Source organism: Rhinoraja longicauda, chromosome 4 (genome assembly GCF_053455715.1).
Source record: "Rhinoraja longicauda isolate Sanriku21f chromosome 4, sRhiLon1.1, whole genome shotgun sequence".
NCBI classification, from domain to species: domain Eukaryota; kingdom Metazoa; phylum Chordata; class Chondrichthyes; order Rajiformes; family Arhynchobatidae; genus Rhinoraja; species Rhinoraja longicauda.
The window spans coordinates 57432248-57451743 of record NC_135956.1 but is presented as its reverse complement, the minus strand read 5'-3'; the positions used below and the strand labels follow the sequence as shown (position 1 = coordinate 57451743).

The 19496-nt window shown below is 39.5% G+C and overlaps 1 protein-coding gene across 1 annotated transcript in view; it reads left to right on the top strand.

The window, feature by feature from the left end:
- The first annotated feature begins 6563 nt into the window (after positions 1-6563).
- Positions 6564-19496, top strand: part of LOC144592783 (sperm-associated antigen 1-like) — a 96638-nt gene continuing 83705 nt past the window's right edge. The window contains exon 1 of the mRNA XM_078397793.1: positions 6564-6886. The gene's annotated coding sequence lies outside the window, so the exon portion shown is untranslated. The remainder of the gene's footprint in view (positions 6887-19496) is intronic.

Genomic DNA, 19496 nt, shown 5'->3' with positions numbered 1-19496 from the left:
TGTGGATTTTCTTTTTTTTCTTTTTTTATTATTTTTGAAAAGCATATGTACAAATAGAATTTTTTTTTAAAACACATTTGTTACAGAGTTCTTACATAGCTTCAATTTAAAAAATTTTGAAGAGAGAAAGTAATTAAAAAAAACAACAACAAAAAAAATATATAAACTTGGGGAGAGAGAATAAGAGGGTTAAAAAAATATATATATTAAAAAAAAAAGGGATCTAACTATGAAAATTAAAGGGAGTAGATCCGGGAGACAATAGCAGTACATCCAACCCCTAACTCAAGTTACAACTTTTAATTTAAATTTTTTATTTTAGTCCTGTGCCAAACCCATTTACTTTTCTAAAAATTCAATAAATGGAGACCATATTTTTTAAAATAACTCAGGTTTGTCAATTAAGGCAAATCTTATTTTTTCCAAATGCAGGGTCTCTGTCATTTCCGTAGTCCACATTTTAATTGTGGGGGTTATTGGTTTTTTCCAAAATTTAAGTATTAATTTTTTCGCAGTTATTAGACTGTAATCAAGAAAATGTACCTGACTTGCTGTAAAATTTGTAGTATGTTCTGATAATCCTAATATAATTAATTTTGGATCCATATCTAATTTTTTGTTAATAACTTTAGAAACTATTTTAAAAATCTCCAACCAGAAGTTTTGCATTTTTATACAAGTTACGAAAATATGAGTTAAATTAGCCTCTTGAAATTGACATTTATCACAAATAGGAGAGATACTAGGAAAAATCCTATTTAATTTTGTCTTCGAATAATGTAATCTATGTATTATTTTAAATTGTATTAAGGAATGTCTAGTATTTAATGAACATTGATGTATATGTTGTAAACTTTCATCCCATATATCTTGCATTATAAGTTGATTCAATTCGTCCTCCCATGCTCGTCTATAAGATTCTGATGACGGAATGTCAGTGTCAAGGAGAGTATTATAAATAAAGGATATTAATTTATTTGAATTATAATGTCGATTCAGGCATACATCAAGTATTTCTGGACCTCTAAACTTATATTCTTGCGTGTGTGATTTTACATAATCTCTAAGTTGTAAATATCTAAAATAATTATTAACATGTAATCCATACTTCTGCTGTAAATCCTGAAAAGAAAGAAAAGTTCCCTTATGATAAAGATCTCCCACCCTTTTAATTCCATAACTTTTCCATTGAGCAAATCCTCTATCTAAGACAGACGGTTTAAAAGAAGGGTTATTCGCAATAGGGAGGAAAGCAGATAATTTACTCAGTTTTAAAGTAAGATTTAATTGTTTCCAGGTACGGATAACACTGTGTATAATGGGATTACCTCCATATGTTTTTTTATTTAAATTTATTGGAGCTAAGAGGAAATGGTAAACAATCCTCTTTCTCCATCTTTAACCAATCCGGTTGTTGATCAGAATCATCCAACCAGCAGGTTATATTTTTAATATTAACCGCCCAATAATAAAATAAAAAGTTAGGTAAGGCAATTCCTCCATTAATTTTAGACTTACATAGATGTCTTTTATTTATTCTATGAGTCTTGTAGTCCCAAATAAAATTAGTAACAATTGAATCAATTTAAAAAAAAAACTTTTTTGGAAGATAGATCGGAATTGCTTGAAATAAGTATAGTAGCTGTGGAAGAAAGATCATCTTTATAGCATTACTACGACCAACTAATGATATAGGAAGTGTTTTCCAAAATTGGATATTTCTGTGTAATTTAGTGAGTAAAGGAGGAAAATTTAATTTAAATAAAGAAGTATATTTCCTAGTCACGTAAATTCCAAGATATTTAAACTTTTCATAGGCAATTTTAAAAGGAAATTGTTGAAGTATGGCCGGATTATGCTCCATTATTGGCATAATTTCACTTTTGTACCAGTTAATTCTATAACCTGAAAATGAACCAAATTGAGTTATGAGATTTAATAAATTCGGAATGCTAATTTCTGGCTTTGTAATATATATTAACACATCATCCGCATATAAAGAAATTTTATTGGTTGTATGTTTAGTGTTATAGCCATTAATATCTGAATTTGATCTAATACTCTCAGCAAGTGGTTCTATAATAAGGGCAAATAGAAGCGGTGATAGTGGACATCCTTGTCTACAACCCCTAGATAAATGAAATTTGGATGACAGCATTTGATTAGTTAATATTCTAGCTGTTGGGGATGTATATAGAAGTTTCACCCATGAACAAAAATTTTCACCTAGTTGAAATTTTTCCATCACTGAGAAAAGATAGGGCCATTCTACTTGATCAAATGCTTTTTCAGCATCTAGCGAGATGATTGCTAAATCTTCATTTAATAGTCTATTTGAATAAATTATATTGAACAAGCGTCTCAAGTTGAAAAATGAATATCGTTTGGCTATAAAGCCTGATTGATCGGGGTGTATCAATTTATCTATAACTAGACTTAATCTCTGTGCTAATATTTTCGCTAATATCTTCTGATCAGTATTTAAAAGAGCTATCGCCCTATACGAACCAGGGTCTTCAGAATCCTTATCTTTTTTAGGAATGAGGATTATTGTTGATTCAGTCAGAGTTTGCGGTAATCTCTGTTGTTTAAAGGTGTGACTATATACAGTTTGCAAACGTGGAGAGATCAAATCACTGAATTTTTTATAAAATTCATTATTTAAGCCATCAGGGCCAGGAGTCTTCCCATTTTTCATGGATTTAATGGTCTCTTCAACGTCTTTCATAGTTATTTCTGCGCCCAGTAAATTTCTATCACTCACATTCAAACCAGGAAGGTTACATTCCTGCAAAAAGTTTTGCATCTGTGCAGAACTATCTGTTATTTTTGATGAATATAATGACTGATAAAATTGCAAAAATCTCTGATTAATATCCTTAGGTAATTTAAGCAAATCTCCATTTTCTGATCTAATTTTATGAATTGTAGAATCATCTTCTAATTTACGGAGTTGGCGTGCTAGCAATTTCTGTGGTTTATCTCCAAATTCAAAATGTTTTTGTTTGGTATATTGAAAAAGCCTTAAAATATGAGCTGAGAGAATATAATTTAACTTATATTTGAGAGCTGCAACTTTATTATGTATTTCAATAGAGGGAGCGATGGCATTTGTTATGTCTAACTGTTTTATCTGACTTTCTAGGTCATGTTGTTCAGCCCGCTTCTTGTTTTGAGACGCTTGAAAAGCAATAATACATCCTCTCACAAACGCTTTAAATGTTTCCCAAAGCAAAGACGCAGATGTTTCAGGGAGGTCATTTGCGTAAAAAAAAGTTTCAAATTGCGATTTAAGATAGTCATAACATGCTTTTTCATTTAAGATTTGCGGATTAAATCTCCAATTAGTCTGTTTCCCCGTTACTCCTTGGAGTTTTACCCTAAATGTTAAAGGGGCATGATTGGATATAATAATATTATGATATTTTGAATTATACGTATAAGGAATAAGTTTGGAGTCCACCAAGAAATAGTCAATTCTTGAATAAGTTTTATGCACTGGTGAATAAAATGAATACTCTCGGCCTGAAGGATTATCAATCCTCCAAACATCTTTTATATTTGCACTACTTATATAAGAGTTTAATAATTCACACGACTTGGATTTTGTTTTCCTTTGAGTTGAAGATCTATCCAAATAAGGATCTAATGTACAATTTAAATCTCCTCCAATTATCAAGTTATATTGTCCGAATTCTGGAATGGTATTAAATATATATTTTTTAAATAACGGATTATCAAAATTTGGTGCATAGACATTCACCAATATCAATTTTGTAGAATATAGTTCTCCCACTAATATAACATATCTACCTTCAGTGTCGACTATAGAGGAAGTATGTATAAATGGTATACCCTTACGAATTAAAATGGCAACACCTCTTGATTTAAAGGGAAACGATGAGTGAAATAATTTATCAATCCATTTGCCTTTCAGTCTATTATGTGCTACATTTTTTAAATGAGTTTCCTGAAGGAACATTATGTCTGCATCAATAGATTTTAAATGTGAAAGTACTTTACCTCTTTTAATTGGTTCATTAACACCCTTGACATTCCAACTACAAAATGTAATACCTTTACCCCCTGTTTTCCTAATAGAATCTTGCATCTTAACCGATAGTCTATAATAAAGCAAATGGCCTGGCACCCGAACTACAACATTTTTCTTGAATGGTGGATGATTTTTTGTACTACGTAGAGTGTTTCCCGGAAATATCTCCCAAAAGTATATAAATTCTGAAAAATTACCTAATAATAAAAATTAAATCTAAAAAAAAAATCAATATATAAAAGATTAAAAGAGTGCAGGAAAGAAGAAGAAACAACTAAAACTACAACTACAATTAGTGCAGTTAGTGTTAGCCACCCTAAGGTGGCAAAAAATCTAAGGACTTCCGTGAGATGTAAAAAAAAAATAATACTAGCTCCGTTTTTTAACAAAGTTATTGTTTTGTTTTTTAAAAAAAAGAGAGATAAACGGGGCAGGCCCGAGACTAATTAATCTATAATAAATCGATTTTTCTGTCTAAGGTGTATTAATTAAGTATTCAAAGTAAAGTTTACATAAATCACATATTACTTATACTTCTTATTAGTAATGATTAATAAAAATATATATGTTTTTTGATTAATAGTAATTAGTTACGGTTAATATTCGTATAGTATATACACTAAACTTAAATCTTTAAGTTTTAATATTTTTAAAGTCCAATCAGATGGCTGCCAATTAATATAGCCGTGAAGTCATAATCAAGCCTTCAGCGACCTTTCGATCTCCCGGGCGAATTCCAGTGCTTTATTATGGTCAGTAAAAAAGGATTCGTTTTGATTGTAGGTCACTCGAAGTTTTGCTGGATACAACATACCAAATCTGAGCGCTGGGATCTTCCTAAGAATAGATCTTGACTCATTAAACAGTGCTCTTTTCTTGACCACCTCAGAAGGGTAATCTCTGAAGATGCGAATCTCATCGCCTTGAAATGATAAAGCTCTGTTACTAGCAATGCTCGACAGCATATCTTCTAAAACGTGAGCATTATGCACCCTCAGAATCAAATGCCTTGGAGGCGCATTAGCACCTGGCCGTGCTCTCAGTGTTCTATGGGCTCGATCCAGTAAGGGCTTTGAATCCATTTTCAAAACTTGTAACAGCTCAGCAGTAAAATCACGAAGGTTTTTATCTTTTTCTTTGCCTTCTTTAACTCCAAGAATTCTTAAATTTTGTCGTTTAGAATGACCCTCTAGGTCAGTACATTTTTCAGTTAATCTCATCAATAAATCAGAAAAACGCTAAGTCTCCGACAGTACTACTTTTGTTGTTTCAGCACTCGTCTCAGCTAAAGTTTCCAACTCACCTATAGCCTCATCATGTTGTTCTATTGACGCGGTGATGTGGTTCAGCTTACCGGAAAAATCAGAGTCCAACTTTTGTAACTTGGAGGTTACTTCCTCCATGTGTTCATTCATAATTACACACATTTCAGCCTTTGATTTAGCCAACTGATCCTTAATAGTAGATAGTATTTCCCCCTTCATTCCTTTAAGCGATACTAATTCAGCTTTCATCTCTTGTAGTTCAACTGTCATATTTGTCACTTGAGACTTCATACCTGAAAGCTCCTCACCAACAACGCTGCGAAATTCTTCCAAACCAATTTTTTTAGGCTGTGGATTCCGGGTTGTTCGTTTGGCAATTTCTTCCTGAGTCGACGCTGAGGTTTGGGCTGTAGCAGAGGCTTCCATCTGTCTTGGTTCTTCTTCTTCCACGGGTTTTGTTTTACCCGTTCCTTTTTTAACGACTTTTAACGGGGGGGGGGGGGGGGGGTGCGACTTGTCGACATTTACTATTAAAAGTCGCGATCTGATGACGTCACCCACCCTTCGTTGAAATTTGCCGGTAAGTTGCAACGGGCCCGACCGTTCCCTCTACTTAAATCGAAATGTTCACGGAGCTAGTTGGCGTGCGACTTACTCAGTCCATAACGCCACCGGAAGTCCTGGTATGTGGATTTTCTGATTATAATGTGAAGTGTTAAACAAACTAATCAGGTGGCATGAATATATATATAAAGACCCTAAAAGTAGTAAGAATATATATAGAGGGGAACGAGGTACTCGTGAGATGGTACTCGTGAGAAATGAATGGACCCGTCTATTTCTCTCGTTCTCCTTTCGCCTGATTGTCAGTCTGATGAAGGGTCTCGACCCGAAATATCACCTATTATTTTTCTCCAGAGATGCTGCCTGACCCGCTGAGTTACTCCAGCCTTTTGTGTCTACGGTTTAAACCAGCACCTGCAGTTCCTCCTACACAATATAGATCTGAGTTTTGGAAATGACCGCAATTTTACCTCGTTTGGAGAAAGGGCTGAGTGGACTTGGGCGAGGGCTTCGATGCATCACGTTGATTTACTGAGTCACAGTCAGCTGCTATTGTTGAAACGTCCATCTTTGGTGCTGGTACGATGTCTGGGTCAGGTTTGCTTAAGAAGAAAGTTAGAGTTGGTGGCTGGGGAATAGCATTTGTGGTCCGAACGGGAAGGGGACTTACTCTGACCAAATCTCTAACTGTGGAGAGAACAAAAACACAAAATGCTGGAGATAGACACAAAATGCTGGAGTAACTCAACGGTGTAGACAGCATCGCGGGATAGGCAGCATCTCTGGATAGAAGTGGGTGAGGTTTCGGGTCGAAACCCTTCTTCAGACTGAGTTCCTCCATCATTGTGTCTGGAGGACTTGCTGCACATTGAGGAGAGTGAGTGTCAAGCTTCCCGCCCATGCCATGACGCACTGAGATCCCCTACGCTTCCGGTCGCTCGCTCGCGCGCTGGGTGGAGAGACTGGGATCAGCTTTGGGTTTTCGCTGCTTGAGTGAATTCAGGTACAAACTCTCAAATACTCCTCTGTTGGCCGAAGCGTCGTGCGTGTATCCTGTTGAAAGAAGTACATGTTAAATTAAAATGTGATAACTTGTTCGATTTTTCACCGGCATCAGTCTTTGGGTTTGGTGGTTTCCATGGAAACGCGTCGCGCAGTGTCGAGAGCGGTTCCCTCTTTAAAAACTTTCGGCTGAGTCTTGGTTTCAATTTATGGTGGAGAACGCTCAGCATGAAGCGAGCGCCGGACTCTCAACTGCAGACGCTAACATATGGGTATCACTGGCAGCTGCAAAACGAAACATCGATGCTTGAATGTCGGTTGCAGTTATCGTAAAAACGAGAAACATGTTGACAAAATGGCAGCTAATAAATAATATACCTGAGACCAGCGTGGTGCCTGGTACCTGCATGTACAATATAGAACAGTCCCGGCATTGAATGGGTCTATTCAGCGCGTTAAGTTTGTGTTGTCTTCTTTGTAAAAGCAGTCGTTACATAAGATAAAATAAGGAGCAGGCCTTTCGGCCCCTCGTGCCATGCAGTGCAATACGATCATGGGTTATTTGTAAATATCACTTTCCTGCATTGAGACCATTCATTCATTTTCTGTTTTTGTTTTGCGTTTCCAGTTGCTGTGTTCTTCCAGATGCGCCAACTTTGTGGTCTCTTGCTAATCCTCATCTATATACGCACCCCTTAAACCACATCATATTAAACTGACAGGTTCTATTTGTCGAAAAATGATTGACCTGAAATACATGCACTATTCATATGAAATACATTTACACGTCTTGCCTTGTGTACTTTCCTGAAATTGACCTGAAATACATGTGCTATTCATGTGAAATACATATACACATCTTACCTTGTGTACTTTCCTGATTTTAATCTCTCCAGCACTGGCTTTTATTCTACTGCATGTAGTAAAAGAACCAAAAGCGACATGTAAAGAAAGCTTTACCACATGTAGTGAATGGATACTGCATTGAATATATTACTGTTGTAGTACTGGAAGGAGATTTATTTTTAGCATTTGATATAGAGTTGGATAGGTCTGACAGAATAGAATTTGCAAGGCTATGTGGAGAGCAGGAGAGCGAGGCCTGCTAGATTGTTGTGATAAAGAGCTAGTGGAGGAGGAAGAGCATATGAAATGACAGGGTCAAAACAATCACTGAGAATTTGGGTTAAGAATTTTACAGAGAGGAGGAAAGTAGAAGCCTCAAAGATGAAAAAAATTGTGTTTCACATCTTAATGAAAATTCTTACTGCATTCTATTTTCGACATTTAATGACTTGGTTGGTATTTCCTAAATTTTGAAATCCTTATTATCCTCAACCTAAATACTCTTTTTGACAACGTTACATGCTTTTTCCTCCAGACTTACACAAATGTTAACTTTTAAAGGTCATTGGCCTGAAATTATTGCCACTTGACCTTCTGAATATTTTCAGGCTTTCCTGTTTATTATTTTTAAAGTTTGGTTTATCGCAGATGGAATGTTCCTCCCTGAGACATTTATTTCTTCAAAATGTATATTCTTAGATGTTATGTTATAAATCAAATAATATACTAATTAAATTTAAAAAATACTGTTTCTAATATCCATTAGTGAAGACCATTACCGTCAGTGCATCAGCATAACCCAAGGAAAATAAAAATATCAAATCTCCCATAAATGGCATTGTCTTCTGAGCAGCAGAAATTCCCACATTTTTGTATTTTTTAAGATGTATACTACCTACCGCAGACATTCCAAGCAAGGGAGAGATACCTCCAATGCTCGATCTACACAAATTTCCAAAATTGCTGGCAGAAAGATCAAGTCAATACTTATCTCCCTGCACAGGCAATGCCCCCATCACTGTGGCCCTACTTACACTGGAACAGCTCCAACAGGTCACCTTTATCAATACTGGATTCCTCAAATGTGCATTCTATTTCAAAACCTGTCATGGCAAGTAACAGTTCTCAAAGACTTTGAAAAATGGTAATATCCCCATAGACTGTGGAAATCTCTAATCCCTGCCCATACAGAATGGAAAAGGAACATTTGGGATATAATTGATAATCTTAGCTTCATGAGTCTGGAGCACATGCAAGCCAACTTTAATGCTGGAAAGGGTGCACCATTTCTCACTGATCCACTCTTGAAACACTAAAGGACACAGAGTGCTGGAGTAACTCAGCAAGTCAGGCAGCATGCCTGGAGAACATCGATAAGTGATATTTCTATGAAACATTTTTATGGAACGTCACCTATCCATGTTCTCTTAGAGGTGCTGCCTCACCTACTAGTTGCTCCAGCACTTTGTGTCCTTTTATGTATTAGCCAGCATTTGCAGGTTTTTTTTTGGTACACCCTGTTGAACACCTGTCCCACCTGTGTCAGAGAATGAACATTTCACACTGGCCTATTCAGCTCTCTGAGAATCCATTGAGCTCAGATGGAAACAAGCTATTCTCAATTCCAAGGAAATATTTAAGAAAAGCGGACTCATATTTTTTCCATATTTTTCTTAGGCAACTGATAGTTGGTACCTATATAGTTCGCTTAGTTCAGAGTTAAGACCCTAGTTTTGGACTTAACAAAATAACTCTCAGGCTCTGCTTAACATTCTTGCATAGTTGATTATTCCAAAAGCCTCCGTATGGCAATTAATTTTAGATAACTACTACAAACACACTCTTCCCCCCTTCCCTCCCCCTTCCTCCCTTTGACTCTCTTCCTCCATTGCAAGTTTGTTAACCAGTTCCACAGTTCGCAAGGATGTATCCCACTTGGGATCACACCATCTCTAGCCAGCAATCGGCCATCAGCCTCCTCTCCTGAGGTTATCTGCTGCCAGCCTTGATTTGTCCTGTTTTTTCTTGCTTCCAGTCACCCCCCGCCCCCCCTCCCAAATGATGTATGAAGAAGGGTCCAACCCGAAACGTCACCTATCCATATACTCCAGAGGTGCTGCCTGACCCGCCAAGTTACTCCAGCATTTTGTGTCTATCTTTGAAGCGGGACAATGCCTGGCAAGTGATAGATCAATACAGGTGAGGGAGGGATTGATTTGCAGATGGATGGACAAAGGTTAGAGATGAAAACAAGACCAACGGGAGTAAGATAAGGAGAGAAGGGCAATGAAATGTAAAGCCAGAGGAAGGGATATAGATGGAAGGCAAAATGGATGCATATCCGGATGGGGCACAGGAAATAGAGGAGGGAAGAGGGGGGTCTTGTTACCTAAAATTATAGAATTCAATGTTCATCCTATTGCGTTGTAAACTACCCAAGCAGAATACAAAGTGCTATAGGTGCTCACACCTGCCTCTTGCAAGGATGCCATTCCATACTCTCAATTTCCCCGCCTCCACAGCATCTGCTACCAATATGAGGCTTTCCACTCTAGGACGTTCGAGATGTCCTCATTCTTTAGTAAATGTGGTTCCCCCCTCCCAGATGTTGTGGATGGATCCCTCACCTATCTCTCCTTTATTCCGTAGTTCTGCTCTAGTTCCCTCTCCTCCTGCCCCATCCCTCCCGACATAAGGATCAAGGATAGTGTTCCTCCGATCTTTACCTTTCGACCACACCTGCCTGCGCTTCCAACATTTCTGCTACCTTCAACATGATCCCACTACCAATCCCAGGTACTTACCCCTGCAACTGCACGTGATGTAATACCTGGCCCTATTATCTCCTCTCAATTCCATCTAGCCGCCCTTCCAGATGAGGCAGAGGTCCACATGCACCTCCTTTAACATCACCTACTGCATCAGTGCATCTGATGTGGCTTCTGTTTCATCAGCAAGACCAAGCAAAGATTAGGTGACCATTTTGCTGAATATGGAACTATTTTAACTCACCTTTGCAGTCCCATATTGACTTTTTTGTCATGTTGCCAGAGTCAGGTGAATAAAGTAATTGAAAGGCATATGAAATAAAGGTAGCTGGGACATTGGTAAAGATATTTGGCCTAAGAGCCCATATTTGCCATTTAGATTGAGCTAAATATATTCTGATTTCGAGCAATGCCAGTGTAACTTCCCTGGTATTGTGGCATAAAGGGGAAAATAACTGATTGGCTGCCAGTTGTCGATTTGTTTAGTTTCGGGATACAGTGCAGAAACGGGCCCTTCAGTCCACGCCGTTCTGCGATCCCCATACACAACCACTATCCTACACACTAGGGACAATTTACAATCTTTACCAATGGCAATTAACTGACAAACCTGTACGTCTTGGGAGTGTGGGAGGAAATCAGAGCACCCGAGGAAAACCCACACGGATCGGGGAGAACATAGAAACTCTGTACAGGCAGCACCCATAGTCAGGATCGAACCTGGGTCTCTGGCACTGTAAGGCAGCAACTCTACCGCTGCGCCACCTCAGCGCCAAGCTATGCATGAATTTCCAGGACAGTAAAATTTTCTCTCAATTGCCAGCAGCAGACCTGGGAAATAAATATTTGATTCCATAAACTCTGGAGCAAAGTCAGAGTGTTGGTATGCTTTTTAAGCTCGAGTCAACCCATTCAAAAACAAGAAGATTACTGACTCCAGTTCACTTCAAACCAGCCTTCCACTGTCAATGTTTAGTATTATCATATTGTTCCCATGATGTGTCAAGAATTGTATACACTATTGCAATATGATCTAATGTGGTGCCTCCTTAACTTTAAATACCATGCCTTAGCCATTAAAGGAAAAGTGTTCAATATGTCTTGACTACCATATTCATTTGGCCTGCTACCTTCCAGGATTGTGTTCCTCTACACTTTGTGTCAGCCTAACAATCATTATCTATCCCCTTGTCTGCCTTCATTAATAAATAATGTTACGCTTTTCCAGATAGTTTCATTTGCCATTTTTACTTTCTCTAGATGAAGTCCAATCATAAACTGCTTCAGACCGTGGTTCTTCTCTCCCCCCACCCTTGTTATCATTCACAGATTTTAATTTTTATCTTTTGTAGGCTGATAAACTCTTGTCATGGTATTTCATCTTAACTCTACATTATTGATCCTGTTGATCTATATTTCAGCTCCTCCCGTTTCCTTTCTATATGCTATTATATATTGTTAAGGTACATAAATGTAAGAGGATCATGTGTTTGTTGACAACAGTCAATTCTGTCATACAAATGCTTATCAGGACTTCATAGCTGTATCTGAGTTGTTACAAATTACTGGACTAACCTAACATTTTGCACAAGCAGAAATTTTCATCAGTTAAATACCAGACAATAATTGTGTTTGGTCTGTACAACAAAACCTTGCATTTAGTCTCTATAACAACTTTGGGCAATGATTTGATACAGCTTTAAACCGAACCTGGCTATTAGGACCCTGTTTTTCAAGAGAGTGTTTTTTTTTTGTCATATGTACTGAAGCAGAACAATGAAATTCTTACTTGCAGCAGCACAACAGGTTTGTAAACACATTACTCAATAGATTATAATAAATAAAAAAACAAATATAGTGCAAAACAAAACAAAGCCCAGAGTCCAAGTGTAACCCGGGCAGTTTGTAGTTTGACCCCCAAGCCGAACTTCCAACCGATCTGATCTATCACATACTGCCTACTTCCACTCCAACAGTGCCGAACCCCAAAGCTACCTTAGTTCATTTGCTGCAGAACACCTTTCCTTCCCCTTGTTAACCCAGGTTATGCATGATTATTCCTGTACTGATCAGCCTGACCTTGCTCTTTCTATTTTATTTAATTTGGCATATATCAAAAGTCTGCTTCCAATGTCTTAATTCATTCCAAGCTTCATTGCTTGCTGATCTGTGCCAGCTTTTTGCCTGTCAATGCTTTAGTTATAAAATCCTAACCTTTATTTCCCAATCCCTCACAGCCTTATTCAGCCTCATCTCAATAATCTCTTGTAGTGCAAAAAAGTGTTTAGAAACATAGAAAATAGTTGCAGGAGGAGGCCATTTGGCCCTTTGAGCCAGCACCGCCATTCATTGTGATCATGGCTGATCATCCACAATCAGTAACCTGTGCTTGCCTTCTCCCCATATCCATCGATTCCACTAGCCCCTAGAGCTCTATCTAAATTCATCCAGTGAATTGGCCTCCACTGCCTTCTGTGGCAGAGAATTCCACAAATTCACAACTCTCTGGGTGGAAAAAGTTTCTTCTCACCTCAGTTTTAAATGGCCTCCCCTTTATTCTTAGACTGTGGCCCCTGGTTCTGGACTCCCAATATTGGGAACATTTTTCCTGCATCTAGCTTGTCCAGTCCTTTTATAATTTTATACGTTTCGATAAGATCCCCTCTCATCCTTCTAAACTCCAGTGAATACAAGCCCAGTCTTTCCAATCTTTCCTCATATGACAGTTCCTCCATCCCAGAGATTAACCTCGTGAACCTTCGCTGCACTGCCTCAATTGCAAGGATGTCCGTCCTCAAATTAGGAGACCAAAATTGCACACAATACTCCAGATGTGGTCTCACCAGAGCACTATACAACTGCAGAAGGACCTCCTTGCTCCTTTACTCAAATCCTCTTGTTATGAAGGCCAACATGCCATTAGCTTTCTTCACTGCCTGCTGTACCTTCACGTTTACTTTCAGTGACTGGTATACAAGGACACCAAAGTCTCGTTGCACTTCCCCTTTACCTAATCTGACACCATTGAGATAATAATCTGCCTCTTTGTTTTTGCTGCGAAAGTGGATAACCTCGCATTTATCTACATTATATTGCATCTGTAGCGGCCAGCTTCTCGTCTATATCAATTAGCTCCCAAGCTGTCACTTGCATAGACCGGGTCAGCGATAAGCGTAATAACTCGAACAACTAATAACAGAGATCCTCCTAGACGTTTAATAGTTAGTCTTCTTTATTTGAAGGTGCAATAAACATATTGGCATATCTCTTGTCATCGACTCATTATTTATTGCTAGGTAAAATTCCACATCTTACCACAGTCTATGCGATCATTACGAATTGCCAGATATAAATTCGACACAGTTTGTATTAATCTTCTTGTTAATAAAACTTACAGGCGATTACATCATGGCTGATAAATCTTTTGGCGGAGCTTCTAGCTGACCCTCTGTCAGCACCTCCCAGCTCACACACTCTGCCAGCACGTACCCAACTGCCCGTCCTCTGGCTCCGTCCAGCCCCTACGTAAGCATTGCATTAACTCTATAGTGTCCAAACTACAGCAGAATACAAGGTAATAATATTAATAAGCAAAAATAACTAATAACTGCAAAATGACTCCTACACACCGGCCCCTAATTGTTATAAGTGTATAGCGCAACAATTACTAATACAAAAAGAAGGAGGAGCCAAAAAAGAAACTCCATACATAATCAAAGCATGCACTATACATTGGCATCTAATCTATAGCAGTAGTTAATGAACAAAATCATTAGTCTGTGTTAAGTCAGCTATCAGCTTCCAGTAGCAGACATATCTTGGTTATCAGTCTTTCCAAGATATTGTCCTTGGTCTGCAGCCGAACGGTGCGCACGTGCCCACGTGTGTCTGGTAAGGTCTCCAATATTTTGCCCATCAGCCAGGAGTTTTCAGCCTCCTTTTCCAGTTCAAGAAGCGGTCTGCCGTTAGTCCTCCGGCTTCATCTGCGGGATTTTCCTTCGTACTAACATTTCTCCAGTGCGATATGTCAGTAACATCCCTCACAACAGCGATTCTGTTAGCTACAAACGTCTGAAAGCGTTTGTTTTCGTTGGTGATGTATTTAAGCACTGTTGTGCTATCAGTCCAGAAAACTGATTTGTCTAGCTGAAGCTGTAATTCTTTTTTCAGCATTACATTGACTTTAACAGCTAAGACTGCAGCTGTAAGTTCCATTCTGGGAATCGTCATCTGTTTCAATGGTGCCACTCTGGCCTTACCCATTACAAATGCAACATGCACTTTCTTACTGTGATTTTCCAGCCTCAGATATGAAACAGTGCCATAACCACTTTCACTTGCGTCTGAGAAGTGGTGTAGCTGTACATTTCTGATTTGACCAAAGTCGGTAGGCTTCATGCACCGGTCCACCTCAAACTCTGCAATCTTGTCAAGATCCGTCAGCCATCCTGTCCACTTCTGATGGAAAGTTTGGGGTATATCGTCATCCCAACCAAGCTTCTCCTTGCAGAGTTCCTGCATAATCAACTTAGCAGGCAGAGTAAATGGTGGCAGAAATCCTAGAGGATCGTAAATAGAGCCAACTACTGACAGGATGCCACGTCTGTTGCATGGTCGTTCCTGTACAGCAATTTTGAACTTGAACCTATCGGTTTCCATGCACCAGTACAATCCTAGTGCTCTCTCCATCGGCAGATTGTCCTGGTCCAAGTCCAACTCCTTGATCTCTTTAGCCCTACTTGCTTGAGGAATGGATGCTAGTACAGCACGGCTATTACTGATCCACTTCGATAGTGTAAATCCTCCCATTTGGCAGATGTCAGTCAGGTTTTTTACCATCCGGATTGTTTCTAGTTCCGAAGGCATGGACTTCAAACAGTCATCCACATAGAAGTTGTTCTTCACCGTGTCTACCACCTCTTCCGAAAAGTGTTCTCCGTTGTCCTCAGCAGTTTTTCTCAATGCAAAGTTTGCACAACTTGGTGACGACACGGCGCCGAAAAGATGTACCTTCATGCGGTATTCCACAAGATCTTGCTGCACATCACCATCAGGCCACCACAGAAATCGCAGATAGTCAACGTGCTTTTCCGATGCCTTGACCTGATGAAACATTGTTTTGATATCCGCCATCAAAGCAACCGGCTCTTGCCTGAATCTGATGAGAACTCCAATGAGTGAGTTAGTTAGGTCTGGACCTTGTAGCAGCTGGCAGTTAAGTGATGTCCCTTTAAAGACTGCCGCACAGTCAAAGACCACTCTTAAGGTTCCTTTCTTCGAGTGATACACCCCGTGATGAGTAATGTACCAGAGTTTCCCATCATTACGGTTCAGCTGGTCCATTGGTACCCTTTCAGCATAATCACTATTGATCATTTCCGTGAGGAAAGATGTGTATTCACTGCAAAACTTTTCATCCTTATTAAACTTGCGTTTCAAGCTCTGGATACGCTGTTCTGCAATGCACCTATTGTTAGGCATGATGGTATTCTCCTGCTTGAAAGGTAAGTCCAGACAATAATGTCCATCTGTCATCCTTGCCGAACAATTCATAATATCCATGAACTTTAGCTCTTCTCTCGACATTTCTTCCTTGTCCTTGCTGGTTTCTTCATTGAGGTCATGGTTGTATTGTTTGACCAGAAGTTCTTCCAGATTAACAACGGATATTCGATTAACAACCGCTGTAGGAAAGCCTTTTCCAATGCCATGGTCCTCTCTATTTAGACCACAAATAACCCATCCCAACAAGGTTTTCATGGCGAATGGTCCATCCTCTTTGCTGTGGACCACTTCCCAAGGTTCCAATACCTTGGAAGCATTAACTCCGATGAGCAAGTCAATACCAGAGTCTATTTCAGTTATCTTGATATTCTTCAAATAAGGCCATTGCTCCAGGTCTTCCTGTCTAGGAATGCTTAACCGTGAAACAGGAATGGTCTTACTGGTAAGCATGTCTGGTAGTTGAACAAAATCATTGCTGTCCAGACCAGATATTTCCAAACCAGAAATAACACAACTGGTTATAGACTTCTCTTGATTCATGGTATGCAGGGTAAACTTCTTCCTTTGTCCTGAGACCTTCAGCCTTCTTACCAGGCTTTCGGTGCAGAAAGTAACTGAACTTCCACCATCCAAGAAAGCGTACGTTTGCAACACCGTGCTCCCATTGTAGCTCTTTACTTGCACTGGTACGATCGAGAAGAAGCAAGTTTCTTCACCGGCCCCGATATGTCCACACATCGGAGAAAGAGGAGTGGCGTCACTCTGGCACGCCTTTTCCTTGGCTGGCTGCTCAGGTTTCCCTTCTTTGTCCTTCTGTTTAAAATGAAGTATCTCAGGATGCTCTCCTTTGCATACAACACAAGTCAAACGATTCTTGCAATTTCTGCTCATATGACCTTCTTTCAAACATCCAAAACAAATTCTGCTCTCGTTTATAAATTCTCTTCTCTCCTTTAGTTCCTTCTTTTTGATCTGCCGACATTTCTCCAGTGTGTGACCCCTCATGTTGCAGAACAGACAAGGATCTTGCTGCTTGCCGATAGGTGAGTCAGCTTTCTCTCCTTTAGTTGTCAGGTTCCCTTGGGCCTGTTTTTCCATGGGTTCAGCAGCCATAGCAAAACTGCTTTTCTTCATCCTCGGCGTCTCTCTTGACTTACCAGAGGTAGGGTTTTAGCTGCTGCTGGTGGAATATTATCAATATTCCCAAAAAGTGGATCCGTCAGTATTTCCACATACCTTTATGAAGTTTTCCAAGTCCGGAAATGTAGGCGAACGTTTCTTGGTTTTTTGAATTTCATATGACCGAACTCTCCAACTTTCTATGAGCTTGTAAGGCAGCTTTCGAAGAATGATCATCATATTGGAATGAACGTTCATTTCATCCATGTATTCAAGCTGCTGCATTGCATTACAACAACCTTTGAGGAATAATGAGAACGCTTGTAAAGCCTTTATATCACCTGGCTTGATAATTGGCCAGGCCAATGCTTTGGATATATAAGCAGCGGCAATCTTCTGCTCATGGCCAAAATGTTCCTCAAGCAATCTTCTTGCCTCCTTATAGCTCTGGTCGGGATGCAAATGTTGACAGCTACGAACTAATTCTCTGGCTAGTCCTCTCGTATATTGTTCCAGAAAATGATAACGATCACTTTCATCGTCAGTCTTCCTTTCTACTCCTCTCTCAAATGCCTTGATAAAAGGTTGATATTGCAAGGGATCGCCATCATACACGGGAATGTCTCTTGCCGGTAGGGTAGAAGAAAGATTTTGTTTAGCCAGAAGTTCGGTCGCTAAACTTTGTTTCCGTAATAGCTCACATAAATAACGTTGGTCTCCATCATGACGTTCCAGGGATTTAGTGCGAGCACGTCCCTGCTCATCCCTCGGTTCATGAAACCCTGTCTTCCTTCCTTGATGAGGATGTGGTGTAAATTGTGCCGTACCACTAGCTTTTACCAATGGTCTCCAGGTTGTTTGCTTTGGTCTAACAACCTGTGGCTCCCATTCAGGCCAGGATTCAGTCGTGGGTGGTTCCCGTCCAACTGGTATCTGGCTAAGGACAGCTCCTCGTCCTGAATAAGAACTCATCCTATCGGATATCATCGAGCTGCTTCTTGATCTTGGAGCGCTAAGTACACTTAATTTTATCTTGGCTGCTGCCATTTTAGACTCCAGCTCCAATCGTTCTTTCTCTCTTTTCAATTGATCACTTCTCTTCTTGTAATCTAATTGTCTTCTCCTCTATTCTTCTTCATCTTTCATTTGCTTTCTCTTCTGTTCTTCCATTTGGCCTTCTAGCTTCTCAATCTCGTGCTTTTGTGCCATGAACGCAGCTTGTTCAGCAAGAACAGCCAGTTCCACTTCAGCCTCCTTAAGAACAGAAAGCGTCGAAGATGCACGTGATTTGATGCTCACCTTAGAGGTCGAAATATTTGAAGCACTATCTCCAGGTTTGATGGAGTCTGCGTCATCGCCACCCTCGCATAAGGCGCCCTCAACATTGGAGGGTACGACCTCATGACCTTCTTTGCTTAGCCATTCAACAACATCTTGGATAAATCCATCTAAATGTTCGACCACCTGCTGCATCCATTTCTCTTGCGCATCCTGGTCTACTGGTGCTAACTGTAGCTCTCTCAATGTTTCATAGATGCTGTAGATTTCGGCTTTGAGGTGGTTAAGTTGATCCAGATTGAGCTCCACCTCTGACCTCTTTCCTAATTTTATTAGCTCTTTGATGCTTTCCATGATCTTCCCAGCCATCTAATATTTACGTTTCTTCAGCTTCTCATTGTTTTCATAAGCCACGTGCTTGCCAATCTGAGTAAGCTTACTGGCCCTTTTGGTCACTTTAGGCCGTGTTCCACTATCGCCACCCTGTGACTGAACATCGGATTTAATTTCAGACATTCTGAGGTTTGTAACATAAGCCAGATGTGCTTTCTTTCTCCTTATCACTTGTATATTTTTTAAACAAGACTGGGTAACCAGGGACTCCCAAGGTCGTTGCTACGCTGTCCGCATTCCAAGCTCTTGATGGTTCATACAGAAACCCCAATTTAAAGCGGACTACGATTTCTGCAGATTTTTCCCACAGTCAGTTTTCAATAGCTAATTCTCTTCAATAATTCTTAGAGACAAATATAACGCTTCAACGTTTGGCAATAAATCTCTCATTGATCAGTAAGCTCTCGTAGCCTTCGCCTTTCCTTTGCGAAGATAAGCTTTCTGAACTTTCCGAAGAGTAAATTCCAATAAATCGTTCCAGCTTAGGCAGATTTCACGATGAATCACTCCAGTTCAGATAAAACCTCACATTACGTCTCTAGCGAAGGCAAGTTCTCTGAACTTTCCGAAGGAGTGGATTCAAGCTGATCGCTTCAGCTAAGAAGAATTTTACGCGATGTAGCGGCCAGCTTCTCGTCTATATCAATTAGCTCCCAAGCTGCCACTTGCATAGACCGGATCAGCGATAAGCGTAATAACTCG